This window comes from Sycon ciliatum, chromosome 4 (genome assembly GCF_964019385.1).
Source record: "Sycon ciliatum chromosome 4, ocSycCili1.1, whole genome shotgun sequence".
NCBI lineage: Eukaryota > Metazoa > Porifera > Calcarea > Leucosolenida > Sycettidae > Sycon > Sycon ciliatum.
Genome location: NC_088646.1, coordinates 14545282 through 14566856, shown reverse-complemented (window position 1 = coordinate 14566856; position 21575 = coordinate 14545282). Strand labels below are relative to the sequence as shown.

Genomic DNA, 21575 nt, shown 5'->3' with positions numbered 1-21575 from the left:
ACTAGTAGTACGACTACAGTCTACACTACAGACAGCGTGTGCACTTAGCGGGCACAGTCTGTGTGACCATGGTGACACCTAGCCATCACTACACAGTACAGACAGTCTGTAGTGTAGATCTACACTATACCATGTATACCAGGTATACAGACGGGTGCGCGACGCATGCAAAAACTGTCATGTAAGTGTAAGCTGCAAGCCTACATGTGGCCTTGTGGGGGCATGAATCGTTAGCCTGGTTCTGGCCCTGGCCTGGGATCTGGCCTTCGCTTCCAGGAGCGGAATTGGAAGTCAAAACTCAAAGTCCTAGATCCTACCGTACCGTGTTGCAGACAGTTAGTTAGTGCAGTGCAGTGTGACTAAACTCTAAAGTAAAGCCTGAATGAACCAAGCCCAACACTGCACCAGGTCACCACTGGTCACGGCGGTGACCTGGTGACCTCGCAGCTAGCTGCACTTAGCTGAGCGGGACATGCGGAAGCGTAGATCTGCGCACTGCCTGACACACGTACACGCTGACAGACAGTCTGTAATCATGGTACCGCGTACCGGTATGCTACATGCAGTAGTACAATGCTTTAGCTCTGCGGCCAGTCACACACACTGTGACACAGCCACAGGTCTGCACAGCGAGCACAGCTAGCTACGCCGAGCTAGCACTGTAGCAGCAAAGAAGTAAGTCTATACTAAAGTCTAGAGAGCACGTATCGGAGCTGAGGTCCGTTGCCTGACTTAGATTAGAATTAGTTAGATTCACTGACTCTACACAGACTCAGTGACTGAGCCATGGCCCGGGTGACCGGTGCAGGTGCAGAAAATCTCTCACACTTGTCACAGACTAGTAGATCTACTCAGTAGTAGATCTACTACTACTAGTACTAGTAGTACTAGTAGTAGTAGTAGATCTACTGTTAGTACTACAGTGACAGTATGGCGGTGGGAGTAGAGGCTTGCAGTCGTGCTTCCTGCCTTCGACCAGACTATATCATCCTGAGTATTTACACTGCAAGAGTTTCCTCGGCGAAGCAAGCTAGAATTTATTTGCACAATCTTACTATTTGCCTCTAAGTAACTAGAACATAGTGGTCAGAACAGGCCGGTTATTGGCAAGCGTGGCGGATAGTCCGTAAGTAGCGTACTTATGAAGGGATGCAGCAGTTCGCTATTTCTACCTTCAAATGCTACATCTGTGGAAGAGGATAATGTTTCTAGCGCGCTCACGGACGTATTCAGCCATGGACTTGGGAGGAAGGTGAGGTTGAAAAATAGCCGTACAAATGCAGAACTAATTACATGGACATGAATTCTGGAAATTTATCACTGAATAAAAATCATGGTCAAGCTACAGTCGTTACCCAAAAAAATCCAGCCAGTGCTATGCTGGCTGTGGATGGTCAGCATGCACTACCACTGGCACTAGTGTACAAAACATGCGCTGCTGGGCCTCACAACCAACAGCTCAGGTAGTGTACCATGGTGTACGACTGCAGTCAGTGCAGAGTCTGTTCAATGCTGTGCTGTACTGGGCCAGTAAATGCTTGCATGCCATCATGCCAAGCGCTTGGTGGCATGCAAGTACCGCCGGGAACAATTGTGAACGCGTACCATACCACTGTAGCCATGGTATTAGCATTGGCATTGGCCGGATGTTTTTGGCGACGACTGTAGAAGCTGGTGGTACCAGCACTTCCGCTACTGATGCTGCTGCTTTCGCCACCAGAACCAACACTACTACTGCGGCCAACAGCACTGCTGCTGCTGCTGCTGCCACCAGCACTGCTGCTTCCGCTGTTGCCACCAGCACTACTGCTGCTGCTGCTGCTGCGACTGCTTCCGCTGTTGCCACCATCACTGCCGCAACCGGTGCTGTTGTCGCCACCAGCACCGCTGCTGCTGCTGCTGCTGCTGTCCCCACCAGCATCGCCGCTTCGAATGCTGCAGCCACTGGCACGGCCATTACTGCTGCTGCTGTCACCACCAGCACAGCTGCTGCGACTGCTCTCCCACCAGCATCACCGGAACTACTGCTGCTGTCGCCACCTGCTGTCCCCATCCAGCACCGCCACTCCTTTTCTAGTGTTGTCCTGACCAACACGCTTCTGCTGCTTCTGCCGCCACCAACACTGCTACTGCTGCTGCTGATGTCGCCATCATTACCACTGCTACATGTTAGCAAGAATTTTCCTGGCTCACACCACTTCAAAATCCATGATCTAGGTCTGCTATAGTGTCAGTATACCGTCCCAGCACGTTAAGCACTGCTATAGTGTCAGTGTACCGTCCCAGCACGTTAAGCACTGGTAAAGATCTCTATCTACTCCCTCCGCGTCATTAAAATTGTTGCTTCGCACATCGCATTGTCTGTGACTTGTTCGTCTTAGTCAGACTGTCGGAATCGCGGTTTTCTGTATTTGAACATTGGTGCGACCCTTCCTGCGCAATGTCTTCTTGATACTGAAGCCGTGGTGGTCTCGGAGCTCTCTTCCACACCAAACATCGTGCTCCGCAATATTTCGCCCCAGGGCGCGTATCTTTTTTTGGAGTTCGTGCCGGCCCATATCGTTGCCGTGGGCATTTATCAGGACTGAAAACTTGGCTATATGAATCCTGGTATATCTCATGAATTCGAAATACTGAAGTTGACGAGAGCTGTACTTGTGGTGCCTGTTGCTGCGAAGTTATCAGGTCTGAACTGCGTACCCTATCCCACTGGAAGGTCGTTACAGTGTACTTGAAAATGCTAGTTTGCCGTCATTGCCTGCCACCTGGAGGCATGGATCGCTTGAAAATGAAGTTTCATGACCTGAATTGGAACGTGCGTGTTGTTCAGCGTATTGTTGGGTGCTGAAAGGTCTGCCTCGAACTCTGATGAAGATGTCGATTTTAACCACAAGTGCAGCGAAGCGAGAGGCCACAATCTAAAGCTTGGTCCGTCGATACTTCTCTGCCTCAATTTCTAGCTGATTCCTTTGCCCTTCGAGTGGACGAAATAAATTTGAAAAATCTCTCTGGGAAGGGACAATTTTAATGACGCGGATGAAGTACATGTACACTCAAACAATAATAAGAGAACGAAAAAAGTGTTTTTACTCCAAATTTCATGCACTAACCGATATCATATAACAGTAATGATGAAATCTGGATCAATACCGGTCTGACCGGTTAGGAGGTCTATACAGGATATATAGACCGAGTAAAAGACCGAGGTCCCCCGAGGTCTTTTACGAGGTCTATATATCCTGTATAGACCAACTATGAGGTCTATAATCTATTTATCGTGTTCTCCACGCAATAGTTTCTCTTCATATACGACATATCCTTGTAATTCTAGTATTATACTATAGCCTATACCGCATTGTACTGCATTGAAAGTCAAGATCATTGTTTAAACTAGGTTCAGCATCGGTAGCACAGTGGCTGGGTGGTAAGGAAGAGTGACTGAGATTCACAAGGTTGTGGGTTCAAATCCCATCTTGTGTATTTCTGCTTTCTTCAAAAAATTCTTTTTCTAAGTTGGAGAGAAAATTTCTAAGTCCAAGAAGTTCTAAGGATCTAGGAGTCAAATATATATCGTGTATTTGACTAAGCAGTCAAATACGCGATATATTTGACCGCTTAGGTATCAGGGAAATTAGTGGGGTCAAATACTAAGAAGGCGATAATGGTTAATATACCCACAAACTTGCAAAGTGTAAATTGCTGCATCATGGCGCAAATCTAAAAGGTGCGAATGACAGCAGTGCAAAGCGTAAACGACGGCATCATGGCGCAAATCTAGAAGGTGCGAATGACAGCAGTGGTGAAAGGTATCACTTCAAATGACAAACACTGGAGCTGGTGGTCTCCTACTTGATTAGGTGATGGCTGTGGATGGTTTGAAGTTCCCAAGGTAGTACTTATTACCGTAGCGACACTTTGACATAAGTTCACTCCTCTTGTTGAGAGAGAGATAGGTGCTTGGGTGCTTGTGCGATTGCTAATTTTTCGGCCGGGCACAGGTTGCACCTTTTGCAACCCCCTTCCTTTTCTTCTTCTTTTCTTGTCTCGTCCGTTTTACCCTCGTCGAAGTACTGTACGTTTTCCCGGTATCCACTCTCTCTCTCTCTCTCTCTCTCTCTCTCTCTCTCTCTCTCTCTCTCTCTCTCTCTCTCTCTTCTCTCTCTCTCTCTCTCTCTCTCTCTCTCTCTCTCTCTCTCTCTCTCTCTCTCTCTCTCTCTCTCTCTCTCTCTCTCTCTCTCTCTCTCTCTCTCTCTCTCTCTCTCTCTCTCTCTCTCTCTCTCTCTCTCTCTCTCTCTCTCTCTCTCTCTCTCTCTCTCTCTCTCTCTCTCTCTCTCTCTCTCTCTCAGCGCATCACTATAGACCAGAGTCGCATCTCTGAACACGTCTTCATCATTGGAAATTTCTGTGAGTCTTCTGCTGATCGATGCAGGCAGGTTCTGGATGATTGTAGGTGAATGATTTGACTGGTAGTTGATATACATCGGCTTGTCGTTCGGTTTCCGGTAAGGGCGGCACTTTCCGGTGGTCAGGTCCAATGTCACGTCCAGAAAGTCGACTCTCTTCAGGTTTGTCTGTATCGTTATTTCCAGTTCCAGGTTCTGGAATATTTTGGTATTTTCCTTTCTTATACGGTCAGCTTCATGTCTCGACGCATTCCTGAACACAGCCAGACCGTCGTCCCGATACAATCCGACGTCTCTGCCGTTGAATATGTTCGCTATCATGGCGAGGGCAAAGGCTCCGACAAGCTCACACACTTCAGCTCCATCATAGCTCCCCATTGTCACGTCAAAGTGCTTGTTGTGACTTTTCACCCTATGCTTCTCCAAGCCAAACAGCAGCGATTGCCTGGCGTGGAATATGTTGTCACACTCCTCCTGGGAGATGTCTGTGTAGCGGCGGGCGAATTCAATGGATCTCTGGAGGAGGTCTTTGGAGATTGAGGGGTAGAAATCTACATTGTCAAAGCACACGAGTATGCACTTTTCTTTTTCTGGAATGCTTGTGAACCACTCTATCACCGCTGCCGTGTCCCTCTATTCATGAATCTGCAGCTGGGGGCAGAGCTGTTTTAGGGTGGTACCGAGTATGGACTTGGAGACTATGCCGATTTCACTCTTTGAAGGATTAATGAGCCGGCATGGTAGGGACCGGCAAAAGTTGTCCTTGTAATCCTTCAGCGTTTTGTATGCGCCCTTCTTCGCCATTGCGGCCATTCTGTCGTCCAGCTCAAGCGTACATGCACAACCCCAGGGTTTTGAGCAGTGGGAAAGATTTTTTATCTAAATGTACAAATGTACATTGCCTAGGTTTTGAGCAGGTTTTGAGTAGTGCTCGAACGAGCACTCTATATGCTATCGAACGAGTAGTGTCACTATCGTGTTGAGCACTCTATAAGCTATCGAACGAGTAGTGCCACTATCGAGTTGAGTACTTTATAAGCTATCGAACGAGTAGTTTCACTATCGACTTGAGTACTATAAGCTATAGAACGTGTAGTGTCATTATCGATTTGAGTACTCTATAAGGCAACCTGGTCGCTCTTATGGGCACATTCCCATCACGCCAACTTTAGCTTCGAATTGAGCACACATGTTCATTGTACAGAGTAGGTCAAGTTTCGCCCAAAGACAATGACATCTCTCGGAGTGATTTTTCTCTCTTTCACTTGCATCTACATAGCTAAACACTGCCAGTAATAGAGGCACAGCTCTGACTTCGTCGAAAAGAACTACATCAGTAGAGTTTGTCAGTTTGTGCTACACAACAAAGTCTGGACAGTATACACATTCCTGTAGTATACGTTTATGTTATCGAGTGTCGAGCCCCCTTTTGAATTCAAGTCAAGTACTCAGAGAGTGGGTAATCGAGTACTCGGTGTACACCTTTGAGCACTATTATAGCACTATTATAGTTTACCGCTGCCACCAATGTAATAGTGTATATATTCGTAGTGTTCAGTTCAACCCGTGCATTTTCCTGTTCAGATGGCGCAGCCTCAAGTAGCAGCAGCAGCTCCGGCCCGCCCGGCGGCTTTAGGACGCCCAGTCATCTTACCACCTGAGTTTACCGGAACAAGCAGCGAAGACTGGCTGACATTAATGGGCCAATTTAACGTCGCCTGTCAGGCAAACGGATATGCGGATGATCAACGCCTGGATTTCCTGCCCTGTCGTCTCCGCGAGGGGGCGTTTCATGTCTACCAGACATTCCGGGCCCAGCACCTGAATGATGCCTACGATGAGCTGTGCGATCGTCTCACTGCGTATTTCAACCCTCCGCAGCATCGCCCGTCATTCGAGGCCGAGTTTCGGGCTAGAACAATGAAAACAACTGAGAGTCCGGTGGAGTTTGCGTCTGCGTTGCAGAAATTGGCGTCAAGGGCCTACCCAGGCCAGGAAAACACGGACCTCTTCCAGCGTTTACTGGTCAATCAGTTTATTGATGGCCTCCCTTCTCCAGAGCTTCGCCTTCATGTTCGAAGTGCCAGCCCGAATAATTTGGCACAAGCTGTGCAAAGGGCTCTGGAAATGGCGGCCATATTCGACGCAGAGCAGCGTCGGTCGAACGGTGCCGCGATCGCGGGTGCGTCGCCGACACCTGCGGCCATATTCACTGTCCGCGGGTCAAGCACTGCACTCCCGCCTACGAAATTCTAGAATATTCCAGAGCTGTGAACTGTGATTGGTTAATTATGCCAATGTTCTAGAACAATAACACTAGCAGCCAACCACAGTTCACAACAGACAGTCATACGGGTAAATACGGGTTTAGCCATACACGACTCATACATTACTCACGAGCGACTCACGGAAAGGATAATAACATGCAGATACAAAATACGCAAGGAGAGAAAAATGTAACTAACTCAGTAACTGCCCATCTTGGGGTTTGAACCTAGGAATCTGTATCAACACAAGCTCTACAAATAAATACTCTTTTACTGCGAAAAATATACTTTCTATTAAAATGCAACTCCTACACATTCAACCTCACTCCTTCAAGGGAAGTGTGGGGCTCTGATATGCTTGACAATGTGGGGCAGCCTTGTGATTACACATACGCGGTGATTCGGGCCATGTATTGCTGGGTATTGAGGTTTGAGTCAGTCTTACGGCTAACCTCACTCCTTCAAGGCAAGTGTGGGGCTATGATTAGCTTGACAATGTGGCGCAGGCTTGTGATTGCACATACCCGGTGATTCGGGCCGTGTATTACTTGGCAATGAAGCTATGAGTCAGTCTTGCATTCAACCTCACTCCTTCAAGGGAAGTGTGGGGCTCTGATAAGCTTGACAATGTGGGGTGGCCTTGTGATCACAAAACCGGTGATTCAGGCCATGTGTGGCTGGGCATTGAGCTTTGAGTCAGTTTTACAACAAACCTCACTCCTTCAAGAGAAGTGTGGGGCTCTGTTTACTAGCAGAAGCATAACATCCGAGAACAGCAGCATAACATCTTGAGCATGTATATTGTATCTGTGTTTACACTGTAGTTGATGACAATGGACTTGCTTTGTGTCTTATGTTCCATCTCTGCTGCAGACTAACTGCACTGTTCGAAGTCTGATGTCTTCATGGATATCTTCTTATCCTGAGCTGAGTGAAGGCCAGTCTGCCAATTCAACTTCAACATTTAAGGTACTATCAAGAGTACATAATATACAAGATTGTGCAATTCCGCTTGGTTTGGACCATGGCATAAATGTTTTGTTACGGTAGCAGCCTGGTCGTATATTTCATATGGCATTCAATTGACCGTAACGTTGGTGTCTCTCAATGGATTTGAGTGAAATTTTCACCACACACTCCTGCCAATATGCTGGCCCTCTGGACATGATTTATAAGTTCTTGCGCCTCACTGACAGGCTTTCCAGGCCGGAAAAACTCAAAATTCCGGCATAGTGCCACGGTGTGCGAGCCACCCAAGAGCCAAAAAGTGAATTTACAATTTTTTTCACATTTTCTTGCTAGGGGTGAAAGTTGGCACTGAGATCCCGAGTTCGAGTACTCTGATTTTCTCCGATCGAATATTCGAGTATTCGAGTATTCTTGATATCCTAAAAATCGCACACCAAGGGCCTTAAAAATCACATGGTACAACCCTGATTGAACCAATCGGCAATCCTTTTCTCGAGTGTATTGGTTGGTGGGTCATTTGGGCTCTCTCTACTCATGTACAAATGCTCACCACACACTTGTACATCAATATCTGCTGACTGCTGCTCTGAAACTGCAGACTTCTGTGGTAAATGCATGTACCATGTATGAGCGAGTACTCTGATTTATTCCGAGTACGATTAAAGTTGAAAAATCCAAACGAGTATTCGAATATTCGGTATAATTGTTTCACCCCTATTTCTTGCCCATTCTGTCCGTGGGCGGGATCAAAACCTAAAAAAAGTCCAGAAGCAGCCATGGATGGTGGGATAGGGCCCTTCAACGTGGCCCTGGAATCTGTCACAACGGCAGGAGTGGGCGTTGTTTCACAGACTCCCACAAACCCAAGTCATTTTTGGAATGTTTTTAGGTTTAGGGTGTGCTACGAGGTCGTACCTTTGATACAACATCCAGTGCTGGAACCTCCACAGCAAGCCATTTCCAAAGCGCTGCAAACCGAATTCAGGATACCCTCAAAAATCGGCAAAGACTTCCACTCACGTTCCACTACTGCCTAGTACAGAATCCTACCTGACTTCTTGACACGACTCAAACTTGCCAAAGTCACTAAATCAACGTCAACGACAATAATCAAGCCACATATCTGCAACGTCACGAGGGTGTTGGCAAAATTCCTGCTGCACGGCGGCGGGCGAAGCCGTGCAGCCCAATACGTGGCTTAAAAACGTGATCTTTTGGACTTGGAGCAAAATTGTGCACACTTTCGCGTGTTTCCATGATACGACAAGTTGCGCACGGTCTGCTCACATTCAAATACAGTGCTGCCAACAAATGACAGCGTGCAAATCTTTCCTTACAAGGGCACATTTTCGGCCATAACTCTTGCGGCTGGTGAGATCGAGACAAAAGTTTCAGAGATTTTGCAGCTGTTCATGCTCTTTCAACTGATGTAGTCCTCGATATGAATTCACAAATTCGATTTTTCAGGGATTTTACGACCAGGCTGCCCCCTTAATGTCAAGTTTTCTGGAGATCATGAGTAATACTGCATGTGCCATGTACTACGAGTCTGTGGCCGTGTGGACTTAGTGCGAACAAGTACAGCGCCAACAAGTACAGCGCCAACAAGTACAGTGCAAACAAGTACAGCGCGAACAAGAACAGTGCGAACAAGTACAGCGCGAACAAGTACAGCGCAAACAAGTACAGTGCGAACAAGTACAGCGCGAACAAGTACAGCGCGAACAAGGACAGCGCGAACAAGTAGAGTGCGAACAAGTACAGCGCGCACAAGTACAGTGCGAACAAGTACAGTGCGAACAAGTACAGTGCGAACAAGTACAGCGCGAACAAGTACAGCGCCAACAAGTACAGCGCAAACAAGTACAGCGCGAACAAGTACAGTGCGAACAAGTACAGCGCCAACAAGTACAGCGCGAACAAGTACAGCGCGAACAAGTACAGCGCGAACAAGTACAGCGCGAACAAGTACGGCGCAAACAAGTACAGCGCGAACAAGTACAGTGCGAACAAGTACAGCGCCAACAAGTACAGCGCAAACAAGTACAGCGCGAACAAGTACAGTGCGAACAAGTACAGCGCCAACAAGTACAGCGCGAACAAGTACAGCGAGAACAAGTACAGCGCGAACAAGTACAGCGCGAACAAGTACGGCGCAAACAAGTACAGCGCAAACAAGTACAGCGCACACAAGTACAGTGCGAACAAGTACAGTGCGAACAAGTACAGCGCGAACAAGTACAGCGCGCACAAGTACAGCGCGCACAAGTACAGCGCGCACAAGTACAGTGCGAACAAGTACAGTGCGAATAAGTACAGCACGAACATATATGTAGGACTCAGTATAGAGTCCATGCACTATATGATGTCCAGCACCCTATATAGAGTCCATTGGTCCAAAATCCACTATACAGAGTCCAGGAGTCCACTCAGTTTTGATCAGCTTCATCCTGCCGCGCAATCCCCTAAGGAGTACACTTTTTCTACAAGTCCCCTATTCACGGTCCAGGAGTCCAGTTTATCCAGTCACGCCGTCCTATACTGTGTGTTGTGCCCGAAAGAGAACAAACACCTTTTCAGTTTTGCTTGCCTCGTGGCAGCGCATTCCTTTCTTCACTTCAGCCATGGCTGTCAGTTCTGCTGTGCAGTTGCTGACAGTAATCTGTCTCGAGGTAACCAAGGAGGATAAGGAGACGTTCCAAATCGTATCTGGAAAGCGTCTTGTGGTTCTCTGAAGACGTTTCAGCAGTGCGCGGGATGATAGCAGAAATTCAGGGCTCACAGCATCACACAAAAGCGTGGGCGCCATTTTGGACAGGCCGCTGTCACACGAGCCAGCCAGCATGCCAGAATCGTGTACATGCGATCAGGCAGATATCTCTGAAAACTTGAAAGTGGGGTGCATTCAAAATGTTCATTTGTACCAATGCTTTTGCCTAGGCCTCTGAAACTCTAGGAACATTCTCTCAATACCCATTGTAAGGATTTGTCCGAGAGTTTTTTGTTTTAATCGATACGGTTTGGCGTACATATGGAGCCAAAGTATCAGTTGGTGCAGGCGTAATTCTGATTTGGATTATTGTACTAAAATTGAAAAGTCTCTCGGAGAAGTTCTTCTAATTTTCCTAATGAAAATTTTAAGCTATTGGCCATCAAAATCGGGCCAGAGACGGGTACAAACGAACATTTCAAAGGCAACCCTATCTGCAGTGCAGCCGCGAGGAAGAACCGCGCGCGCTGCACTTGTTGTGAATGCGGAAATAACACTAGCAGCAAAGCAATTTTTCGAAATGTTTTTGCTACTCGCCTGGCGCTTCATCGCTGTGTCCTCCTGGAGTTATCATGGTTATGGCAGACAGAAGAAATACATGGCCAGCACAACGGCGAAGCCATTGGACTTGTTCTCTTGCAACGAAACGGAGTGGCGAATAAAATAATTCACAACTCCACATCGTCACCACTGCGCTATATACACGGCTCTTCGCAGACCAGCCGTATATTTACGTTTACACAACGGGACTTCACGGCGGAGAAACAAAACTAGAACACGACGTGAGTCATTGCTCCATGCCGTCAAGGAATGCTAGTCCTTTCCCTCTCCCGTCACCCGCTCCTGTGCATCAGCGGCGTAGCTGCCCGGCTGTAGATGTTGAACTCTTTCGTCGACGACTGCAGGATTCTGCTCAGGGCTACCTTTCGCAGGACTCCGTGTGCGGACAGTCTGAATGAAGCCTTCGGCCGACAAGGCCAACACTGCTCGCGAAATAATCCACTTGGAAGGAAACAAGAACTACCGAAATGAAATAGAGATAGTGAGACAGTCTCCGGCCATCTCCTTCACCATTCACAACTCAGTCCTTGTCACAGCAACTCCCAAGCAAGTCAAAATCTCCTTGCGCGACTGCGTTCTACGCCTGCGCTTAGCGGTCACGCGAGTTCGTTTCTATGGTGATCATATCCAAGATGTCCTCCCACGTAATCGAGGTTTTGGCATGGTTGCTGTGAGCCCTGAAATTGCAGAACAAGGAAAGTTCAGCACAGTTCAAATCTGACGAGTCAGGTACACTGACACTCTCTTTCGTTCGACGCCACAAAGATCCCCTGTTTGGCTGGCCATTGCTGCCAGTAAGACGTTTGAACGGTTTCATCAGAGCGAGGGATGAAAGCAGAAAGAGGAGAACGAGAAAAGTTCAGCACAGTTCCAATCTGACGCGTCAGATACACTGACACTCTCTTTCGTTCGACGCCACAAGGATACCCTGTTCGACTGGACAAGAGCTGCCTGTACCACCGTGTCAAAAGGCTGTCCAACTACTAGTACATGGCAGAACGATGACTGAGCTGAGGTAAGGAAGCTTTTACTCGTTTGTCTGCTGTTCTGTCGTTATGCTTGGATTTGTTTCCATTTTCAAGGAGCGTATCGCGTTTGTTTGATGTTGCTTGGATGAATGCCCTAAAAGTAATCAACCACTTCGTAATAATCCTCAAGGACTGCAAGGACTTTGCATCAATCGTATACGATCGTCAGCTATCATCAATTATTATTTTATTCCCGTAGCTATGCAGAAGACGTTACTTCAGTAACGTCTGGCGCTAGCCAGGGTCCACACAGCTTTAATTTGGTATTTGTTTGTGTGTTTGTTTGTTTGTTTGTGTCACGCCTGGCGCTATCCCGTATCTGACGGCAAAAAAATCATAGGGATGTTATAAATTTTTCAATTCTCCTATTTTTCAGGCATATCCTGGGATTCGAACCCGCACTATCGCCCTACATGCATTCCCCCATACACTTTCGCATTCATACCCATTCTTCCAAGTTGCTTCACGTTATGATCTTGCGTTTGAAAGCCCTATTTAAATATTGCGGGCAGCTGTATGTGGCCAGCTGTGTTTGATGGTACGGTACGGGAGACGGTGTCGTATTACCCTCGATCGTACCTGTCCCGTACCTATCCCTACCGTACCGTACCATCAAAGACGGTTGGCCACAATGCATATTCAAATAGGGCTTTCAAATGCAAGATCATAAGAAGTTTCCGACCTACGAAAAATCTCTCTAGAAAAGGAGAAAGGAAAAGATGCCGCCATTGCAGAACTCAGGGAGGAGCTTCGCGCCCTGACACAACACCACCAGCCCATCGATGTCTCTAATCACGCCCTCGACAGCCTCCAGGATGAGTACTCGTACCGAGCAGCTACAAACATTCCCGCCACGGGTGTACCAGTACCCGCATCTGCACCAACAGGGCTTGAATCCGCAGCTCCGGGCGAGACGTACGCTAGTCGTACCCTCTCTGCACCACGAACAAGCAACGCCAGTCGTACTACTGACAAGCCTGTCAGTACCAAGTACGACTGGTCGATCGTACGTGAAGCCGCCAACCGCCACAGGAAGCCCGCAGATCTGCGTGGAGGTAAGAAAATAGCACGCAGAGTTGTATTCGTTGGGGGCATCAATATCAACTGCAGTGCTGATGATCTTGTTGCGTACTGTAGAAAGAAGAATGTGGAAGTTACTGGCTGTAGACTGATCCCCTCCAGAACAGTGTGCGGCACGTTGTACGCACATCTGACAGTTGCTGAGCATGACGAAAGAAATGTTCTGGAAAACGAGTTCTGGCCCGAGCATGTAACAGCACGAGAATGGAAGTTCAAGAACCCACCCCTCCCCAAGAAATCATAAACTGTGATGTTGAATCCACACGCACCCATCTTTTTTCCCACATCACCACACGCTTTTACTCTTAACCCAAATGCAGCCCCGTTCTCTCCCGGCCGACAATCGCAAGTGACCGCACTGAACCCTCTTGCTCCACCATTCCAACCGCCCCCTTTGACTTTCAACTTTTCACCTTGTATTCCTGATATGAAGTCTCCGTCGAGTATCAGGATCTGCACAGTTAACGCATGCAGCTGGCTGAAGCGGGCTGATGAAATTAAAAACTTATTCTGCACATCTCAACTAGATATCTTGGGCATAACTGAAACCTGGTTGACTCCTGATATCACAAGTTCAATATTAACACCGTCAGCTGAATACAAAATTATCCGGCATGACCGTCACAACAATACCGTGCGACGTGGAGGTGGAGTGGCATTCCTCCTCCACCCTTCCATTTCCCATGCTACCAAACATCGTCCAGATCTTCAGCCTGCTGATCCAACCATTGAAATTGTGTGCATAGAACTAGAGCATCGCCCCAACTCCACGTTTGTGTTCTGTTGTTACCGTCCTCCTTGGCAGCCACCTGATCAGTTCTGCAGCGCACTCCGGACCTGCATTCAATCAATATCTTGTCCTCAAGCTTCCATATTTGTCATTGGCGACTTTAACGCTCGCCTCTCGAAATGGCTAGCATCCGATCCTGATACACCTGCTGGTACATGCATGTATGACACCCTGGATGATCTGGGCTTATCGCAACTTGTGGATCAACAGCCTACCCGCTACTCCGCAAGTGGTAAGAGTTCATCACTACTCGACCTAGTTACCACTAATGCTCCAATAGCAGTCTCCCATCTCACCATCCTCCCACCGGTATCTGATCACTGTCCTGTAGTTTTCGATGTCGTCCACAACCGATCAGCAGGCTCCACAGCCCAAATATCTTCTGCACAAAACACCTGGCTCGACTTTGCCCACACGGACTGGCAAGCATTTAACAACCACGTGTGGCAACTACCCTTGCTAGATGCCGTCCAAAATGCGCAAACAGTTGATGAGGCCTGGTCATTGTGGCGCACAGCGCTGGAAGACTCTGTATCGTTGTTTGTTCCCGTTGTCCGGAGAAGCACATTTCCATCGAACAAGCCTTGGTACTCTGCTGTTCACCATCGTCAGAGGCGGCTTCGGGATCGCCTCTTCGCCAAGGCCAAACGTCTCGGATCTACAGATAGTTGGATAGCGTATAGACTCTCACGTAACTGTCTTACTTCCTTGCTCCGGAAGGCGAAACGCCATTATCACGAGAGGATGGCGAGAGACATGGCTCAGCATCATGGAACCCGTACATGGTGGCGCAAAGCAAAGATCCTTTGTAATGTGAATCGCCCGTCTCCGGTTATCCCTGACCTCTACCATGACAACCAAGCCTACCCAGCCATGAGTAATACGGAAAAGACGAATCTCCTAGCCAAAGTGTTTGCGAGCTACAGCCAGGCGCCACTGCTAACACCTGACCTGCACTCAGCTGGTATTTTAACACCCACGTCCACTGTGAAGTTCTCCATACAACCATTCTCTGTGCAGTCCGTATTTGACACGCTATCCAGACTTCCCATTCAACGTAAAACCGCTGGACTGCTGAACAATCGCATCCTCCGTGAAACAGCTGAGGTCACGTCACAGTCTCTTCCCGCCCTTTTCAACCGCTGCTTGCTGTCCAGTACTCAGCCCAGGGAGTGGAAATCTCCCGTTGTTGTACCTGTGTTCAAGGGAAAAGGTAATCCTTCTCACCCAGTCAATTACCGTCCTATATCGCTGTTAAATGCAGTTGCCAAATTGTATGAGTCTATGATTAGCCGTCAGTTTTACTCGTTTGTTGAGAGCCATAAAATTATCAGTTCCAGCCAGTTTGGCTTTTGTCGAAAGAGGTCAACAGTTGACCAATTGGTACAGCTTACCTCAATTGTTTCGCGTGCATTTGACTCTAAGTCTTCTTGTGACCAGCTGTTCCTTGATTTTTCTAAGGCCTTTGACAGAGTTAGTCATCATTTAGTTATTCAATCTGTTTCAGGTTGGTGTTCTCTTTCTGCCTGTTCTTGGGTGAAGGACTTCATCAGTGATCGTAGTATTTGCGTTCGCATTGGCCAAACTCTTTCTGACCCTTTGCCCATCACCGCTGGCGTACCCCAAGGTTCCCATCTCGGCCCGCTTCTTTTTAACCTGTGCATCAACTCCTTTCCTGATGCCCCTGCTTCTAGTACCCTATCCCTTTTTGCTGATGACTCTAATTTAATTCTTGTTTCTCCAGCAAACACCTCACTTCCTATCCATCATGCATTGCTCCAGACTGACATTGATAAGTGTTGTCAATGGTCATCAGCTACTGCCATGACGTTTAACACCAGTAAATGCGTCCACCTACCCTTTCAAAAATATGCATTAGCCCCCGGCCCGTCATCCCCCTTGACAATGAACGGTGTGCCTATTCAGAAAGGTGATAGCCACTGTCATCTCGGCGTGACTATCACTCCTTCACTAAATTTTTCTGACCATATAAAATCTATCACCCATAAGTTTCGCAGTCGTGTTTTTCTGTTGCGCCATATGGCCCATTTCCTTTCTGCTTCAACCGTGAATTTGCTCTACAAGTGTTACGTACGACCACTGTTAGAATACGCAGTCCCTGTCTGGTCACTCGCCGTATCCCATTCAGATTCGCTTACGTTAGACCGACTGCAAGCCGTTGCTGCTCGTTCATATCTGCTTTGTAAGACCCGGCACCCTCCTGAGTGGGAAACCCCGAAGCAGATTCTTAATCGTACTTGTGACTGGTCATCCCTGAAGTGGCGTCGTCAGATTCTGTCCTTGCTGTATTTTCATCATGTCTTTTACAAGTTTCCGTCTTTGCTAATTCGTTTCAAATTCAATGTATCCCTTAGTTGTCGTCACCCGTCCTCTATAGTTTTACCTCGTTCTGGCGCCCATTTCCTTAAATCCCCTCTCTTCAGTTTATCTGTGGAATGGAACAAACTTCCAGAACACATCCGCTGCGTTCAGTCCTCTGTCAATTTTCGCATTGCTCTAAAGGCTCATTACTCTCAGCATAGATATTCTCTGACTGGAATTCCGAACTTTTCCGTTTGAGAAATTTTTTTTCCTTGAAATTAATCCTTGCTGGGTTTTTTTCATCTATATGTCCCGCTATTATCTGCAGAGGTGATTTCTTCCCTCGTCGATTTCTTTCCTGCTTTTATACCTCGATATTTAGGTACTTGTTTCCCTTCTTCCCATGCTTCATCTTCCACTCTCCTCTCCCCATTTCCCCATTTTTCTTGCGATATTTATGTGGGAGACTTCCGTGATAAGCATCCATTTGCTTTTGGAGAATCCTTTTAAATAAATACAATACAATACAATAATGTGAAGCAACTTGGAAGAATTAGTATGTATGCGAAGTGTATCGGGGGATGCATGCAGGGCGCGATAGTGCGGGTTCGAATCCCAGGTTATGTCTTAAAAAAAAAGGAATTTTTTAAAGAATTTATAACATCCCTATGCTTTTTTTTGTCTAGGTCATCAAGGCAAAAAAGCATAGCGTAGGGCCCTGAGCTTCCAAGCTCTTTCGTTTCATGAGAAATGTATTTTTATCCCTGTGATAATTATGTGAACTCCACGACACTCTTCCTCTACTCGGCTCTAGTATGATGTCAAATGCAATGGGATCCACAAACGCAGTGCCAGTGTACTAGTAGTAGTAGTAGGAGGATTTCTTGTATGCCGATGACAAGAAAAAGCTTCTCAAGCTAATACATGTACTCGTATTCCATGAAGTAACCGTTTTGATGTCACAAACATGACATTGTGTCAGTGAAACTGCCTCGTGACAACAAATCATTGCATTTACATCTTGGGGAAGACTGACTGACGGCAACGCTGTACAGATTGTTCAAATCATCTCATTTCAATTTAGTTACAGTGAAGTGAAACACTGTGTACACTACATGTATGGTGGTGTGTCTGTGCGTCTTGAGTGTGCACAAACGATCTTATTCCTCGTATTACTAATAGATTATTGTCCCCACCGTCACCTGTTCACAGGTCTTTGAGTGGATGGATTTTCATTGAGCATCACATTCATTGAGAACTTGGTAGTTGTGTGCTCCCATGCATCATTACGGTAATAAGCGTATCCTTGTGCTATCAATTTGTTGCAGGTGTGCTGATCTTCAGAAGCTTGCGGAACTGAGTGCTGCTGAACATTTGCATGGCCATGAGCAATGGTGAAGCTTGCTATTGCACTCTCAGCATGTGCTAGTATTATGCTGACTACTGCACTATGTTACTCTCTTACATTACTACATGTATGTAAACGTGCGTGCAACCGCCCACGTATGCATTCGTTTCGTATAATAATTTGTTATTCCTCTTGACTTTACGTGTAAATTGGTGGACGTTTGCATGGCTGTTGGAGTTGCGTGTGTATTGTGTCTCTACTCTTTTCTTGGTGTTTTCTTGGCGTTGTATAAGTTTGTGTGTGTGTGCGCGCGCACAATAATTTAAAACAAATAATTAATCCTTGGCTCTCCATTATTCTCTTTCAATTCTTGGTCTTTTTTCTAGGTATTTTCTTGGCGTTGTGTGGGTGTGTGTATGTGTGTGTGTGCGTGCACAATACTTTGGCAACACTACATGATTGAGATATTGTAATTTGCAGCGTCTGCGAAGAGACCACTTGATTTGAGGATGGTGTTTGTAGGGTTTTTCATGTAATAAAGTGGCGCAGTGGCGCCTCAATACTTATTTTTTATCTTGAGAAGTGAATGATGTAAAGGATTAAAGGGAGAGGCTGTTTTCTGGTTAATATTCACTGCTTACAGCAGATCCTATGTCTAATTTCAAACTCTGGATAGGGGATGCCTAATTGGCTGGACTTTATACAGGGAGTGTTGTCCACATAAAGACTCTTTATAGTTGATTTCAAAGTTTGGACTCCGTACAGTTGATTTTGGACCAATGTACTCTATATAGGGGTGAAGCCAATTGGCTGGACTCTATACAGGGAGTGATGTCCATCTAAACTTTGAGATCACAGTTGATTCCAAGTTTGGACTCTGTACAGTGGATTTTGGACCAATGGACTCTACATAGGGGTTGGACATCATATAGGGGCTGGACGCTCTACTGAGTCCAACATATACAGTGGGAACAAGTGCAGTGCGAACATATACAGTGCGAACAAGTACAGTTCGAACAAGTACAGCGCAAACAGGTACGGCGCGAACAAGTACAGCGCAAACAAGTACAGCGCGAACAAGTACAGCGCGAACAAGTACAGTGCGAACAAGTACAGCGCAAACAAGAACAGCGCAAACAAGTACAGCGCAAACAAGAACAGCGCGCACAAGTACAGCGCCAACAAGTACAGCGCCAAAAAGTACAGTGCGAACAAGTACAGTGCGAACAAGTACAGCGCCAACAAGTACAGTGCGAACAAGTACAGCGCAAACAAGTACAGCGCGAACAAGTACAGCGCGAACAAGTACAGCGCGAACAAGTACAGCGCAAACAAGAACAGCGCGCACAAGTACAGTGCGAACAAGTACGGTGCGAACAAGTACAGCGCAAACAAGTACAGCGCCAACAAGTACAGCGCCAACAAGTACAGCGCCAACAAGTACAGCGCCAACAAGTACAGCGCAAACAATTACAGTGCGAACAAGTACAGCGCAAACAAGTACAGCGCAAACAAGAACAGCGCGCACAAGAACAGCGCAAACAAGTACAGCGCCAAAAAGTACAGTGCGAACAAGTACAGTGTGAACATATACAGTGCGAACATATACAGTGCGAACAAGTACAGCGCAAACAAGTACAGTGCAAACAAGTACAGCGCAAACAAGTACAGCGCAAACAAGTACAGCGCCAACAAGTACAGCGCCAACAAGTACAGCGCCAACAAGTACAGCGCCAACAAGTACAGCGCGAAGAAGTACAGCGCCAACAAGTACAGCGCCAACAAGTACAGCGCGAACAAGTACAGCGCAAACAAGAACAGCGCAAACAAGTACAGCGCAAACAAGTACAGCGCAAACAAGTACAGCGCAAACAAGTACAGCGCCAACAAGTACAGCGCCAACAAGTACAGCGTCAACAAGTACAGCGCGAAGAAGTACAGTGCGAAGAAGTACAGTGCGAACAAGTACAGTGCGAACAAGTACAGCGCAAACAAGTACTGTGCGAACAAGTACAGCGCCAACAAGTACAGCGCCAACAAGTACAGCGCCAACAAGTACAGCGCCAACAAGTACAGCGCAAACAAGTACAGCGCAAACAAGTACGGCGCAAACAAGTACAGTGCAAACAAGAACAGTGCGAACAAGTACAGCGCCAACAAGTACAGCGCCAACAAGTACAGCACGAACAAGTACAGCGCCAACAAGAACAGCGCAAACAAGAACAGCGCAAACAAGTACAGCGCAAACAAGTACAGCGCAAACAAGTACAGTGCAAACAAGTACAGCGCCAACAAGTACAGCGCCAACAAGTACAGCGCAAACAATTACAGTGCAAACAAGTACAGCGCAAACAAGAACAGCGCGCACAAGAACAGCGCAAACAAGAACAGCGCAAACAAGTACAGCGCCAACAAGTACAGCGCCAACAAGTACAGCGCAAACAATTACAGTGCGAACAAGTACAGCGCAAACAAGTACAGCGCAAACAAGTACAGCGCAAACAAGAACAGCGCGCACAAGAACAGCGCCAACAAGTACAGCGCCAAAAGTACAGTGCGAACAAGTACAGCGCAAACAAGTACAGCGCAAACAAGTACAGCGCGAACATTTGCAGTGCGAACAAGTACAGCGCGAACAAGTACAGTGCGAACAAATACAGCGCAAACAAGTACAGTGCGACCAAGTACAGCGCAAACAAGTACAGCGCGAACATTTGGGACTGCTGTGAATAGTTTAGTCGCAAAGTGAAGAATCACCGGCAAAAGGGCCCAAAACTTCGAGATGGATTGATTTCAGCTTTGAGTAGCCCTGGGGGAAGTCTTTATTGAAGTGTGGAATTTTTTCTTGGTGCACTTCCCTATGTCCAGCTATACAAAAAGACCAGGGTGGCGATGGTCAGTTGTTGAGCTTCGAACAGGCGGAAAGGTGAGAAATTATCGCGTTTTGACCATTTGTGCACACTTGTCACTTTCAACGTACCTCTCTATAACATGACCCAGCTGTGATGTGAGTGGTCGCATAGAATTGATTTTTGGTTTGCTTATAGGCCGCTGCCACCCGCTGTTAGTGACGCCGAAAATTTGGCACTGCTGTGAATAGTTTAGTCGCAAAAAGAAGAATCACGGGCAAAAAGGCCCAAAACTCCGAGATAAAAAGATTTCAGCTTTGAGCAGCCCTGGGCGAAGTGTTTATTGAAATGTGGAATTTTTTCTTGGTGCACTTCCCTATGTCCAGCTATGCAAAAGGATCAGGGTGGCAATCGTCAGTTCTTGAGCTTCGAACAGGCAGAAAGGTGAGAAATTGTCGCTTTTTGACCATTTGTGCCCACGTGTCACTTTCAACGTACCTCTGTATAACATGATCCAGCTGTGATGTGAGTGATCGCATTGATTTAATTTTTGGTTTACTTGTAGGCCACTGGCACCCGCTTGATTTCAGCTTTGAGTAATCCTGGGGGAAGTCTTTATTGAAGTTTGGAATTTTTTCTTGGTGCACTTCCCTATGTCCAGCTGTACAAAAAGATCAGGGTGGCAATGGTCAGTTCTTGAGCTTCGAACAGGCAGAAAGGTGAGAAATTGTCGCGTTTTGACCATTTGTGCACACGTGTCACTTTCAACTCTACCTCTGTACAACATGACCCAGCTGTGATGTGAGTGGTCGCATTGATTTGATTTTTGGTTTGCTTGTAGGCTGCTGGCACCCGCATTCAGTGACGCCGAAAATTTGGCACTTCTGTGAATAGTTTAGTCGCAAAGTGAACAATCACGGGCAAAAAGGCCCAAAACTTCCAGATAGATAGATTTCAGCTTTGAGCAGCCCTGGGGGAAGTGTTTATTGAAATGTGGAATTTTTTCTTGGTCCACTTCCCTATGTCCAGCTATGCAACAAGATCAGGGTGGCGATGGTCAGTTCTTGAGCTTCGAACGGGCAGAAAGGTGAGAAATTGTTGCTTTTTGACCATTTGTGCCCACGTGTCACTTCCAGCGTACCTCTCTATAACATTACCCAGCTGGGATGTAAGTGGTCGCATTGATTT

The 21575-nt window shown here is 47.0% G+C and overlaps 1 long non-coding RNA gene across 1 annotated transcript; it reads left to right on the top strand.

Annotated features, from left to right (window-relative positions):
- Positions 1-948: 948 nt before the first annotated feature.
- LOC135813626 (uncharacterized) lies at positions 949-18160 on the top strand. The gene is made up of 3 exons (XR_010553053.1): positions 949-1252; positions 7544-7639; positions 17519-18160. It is a non-coding gene; the product is annotated as an uncharacterized LOC135813626 (long non-coding RNA).
- Positions 18161-21575: the final 3415 nt, after the last annotated feature.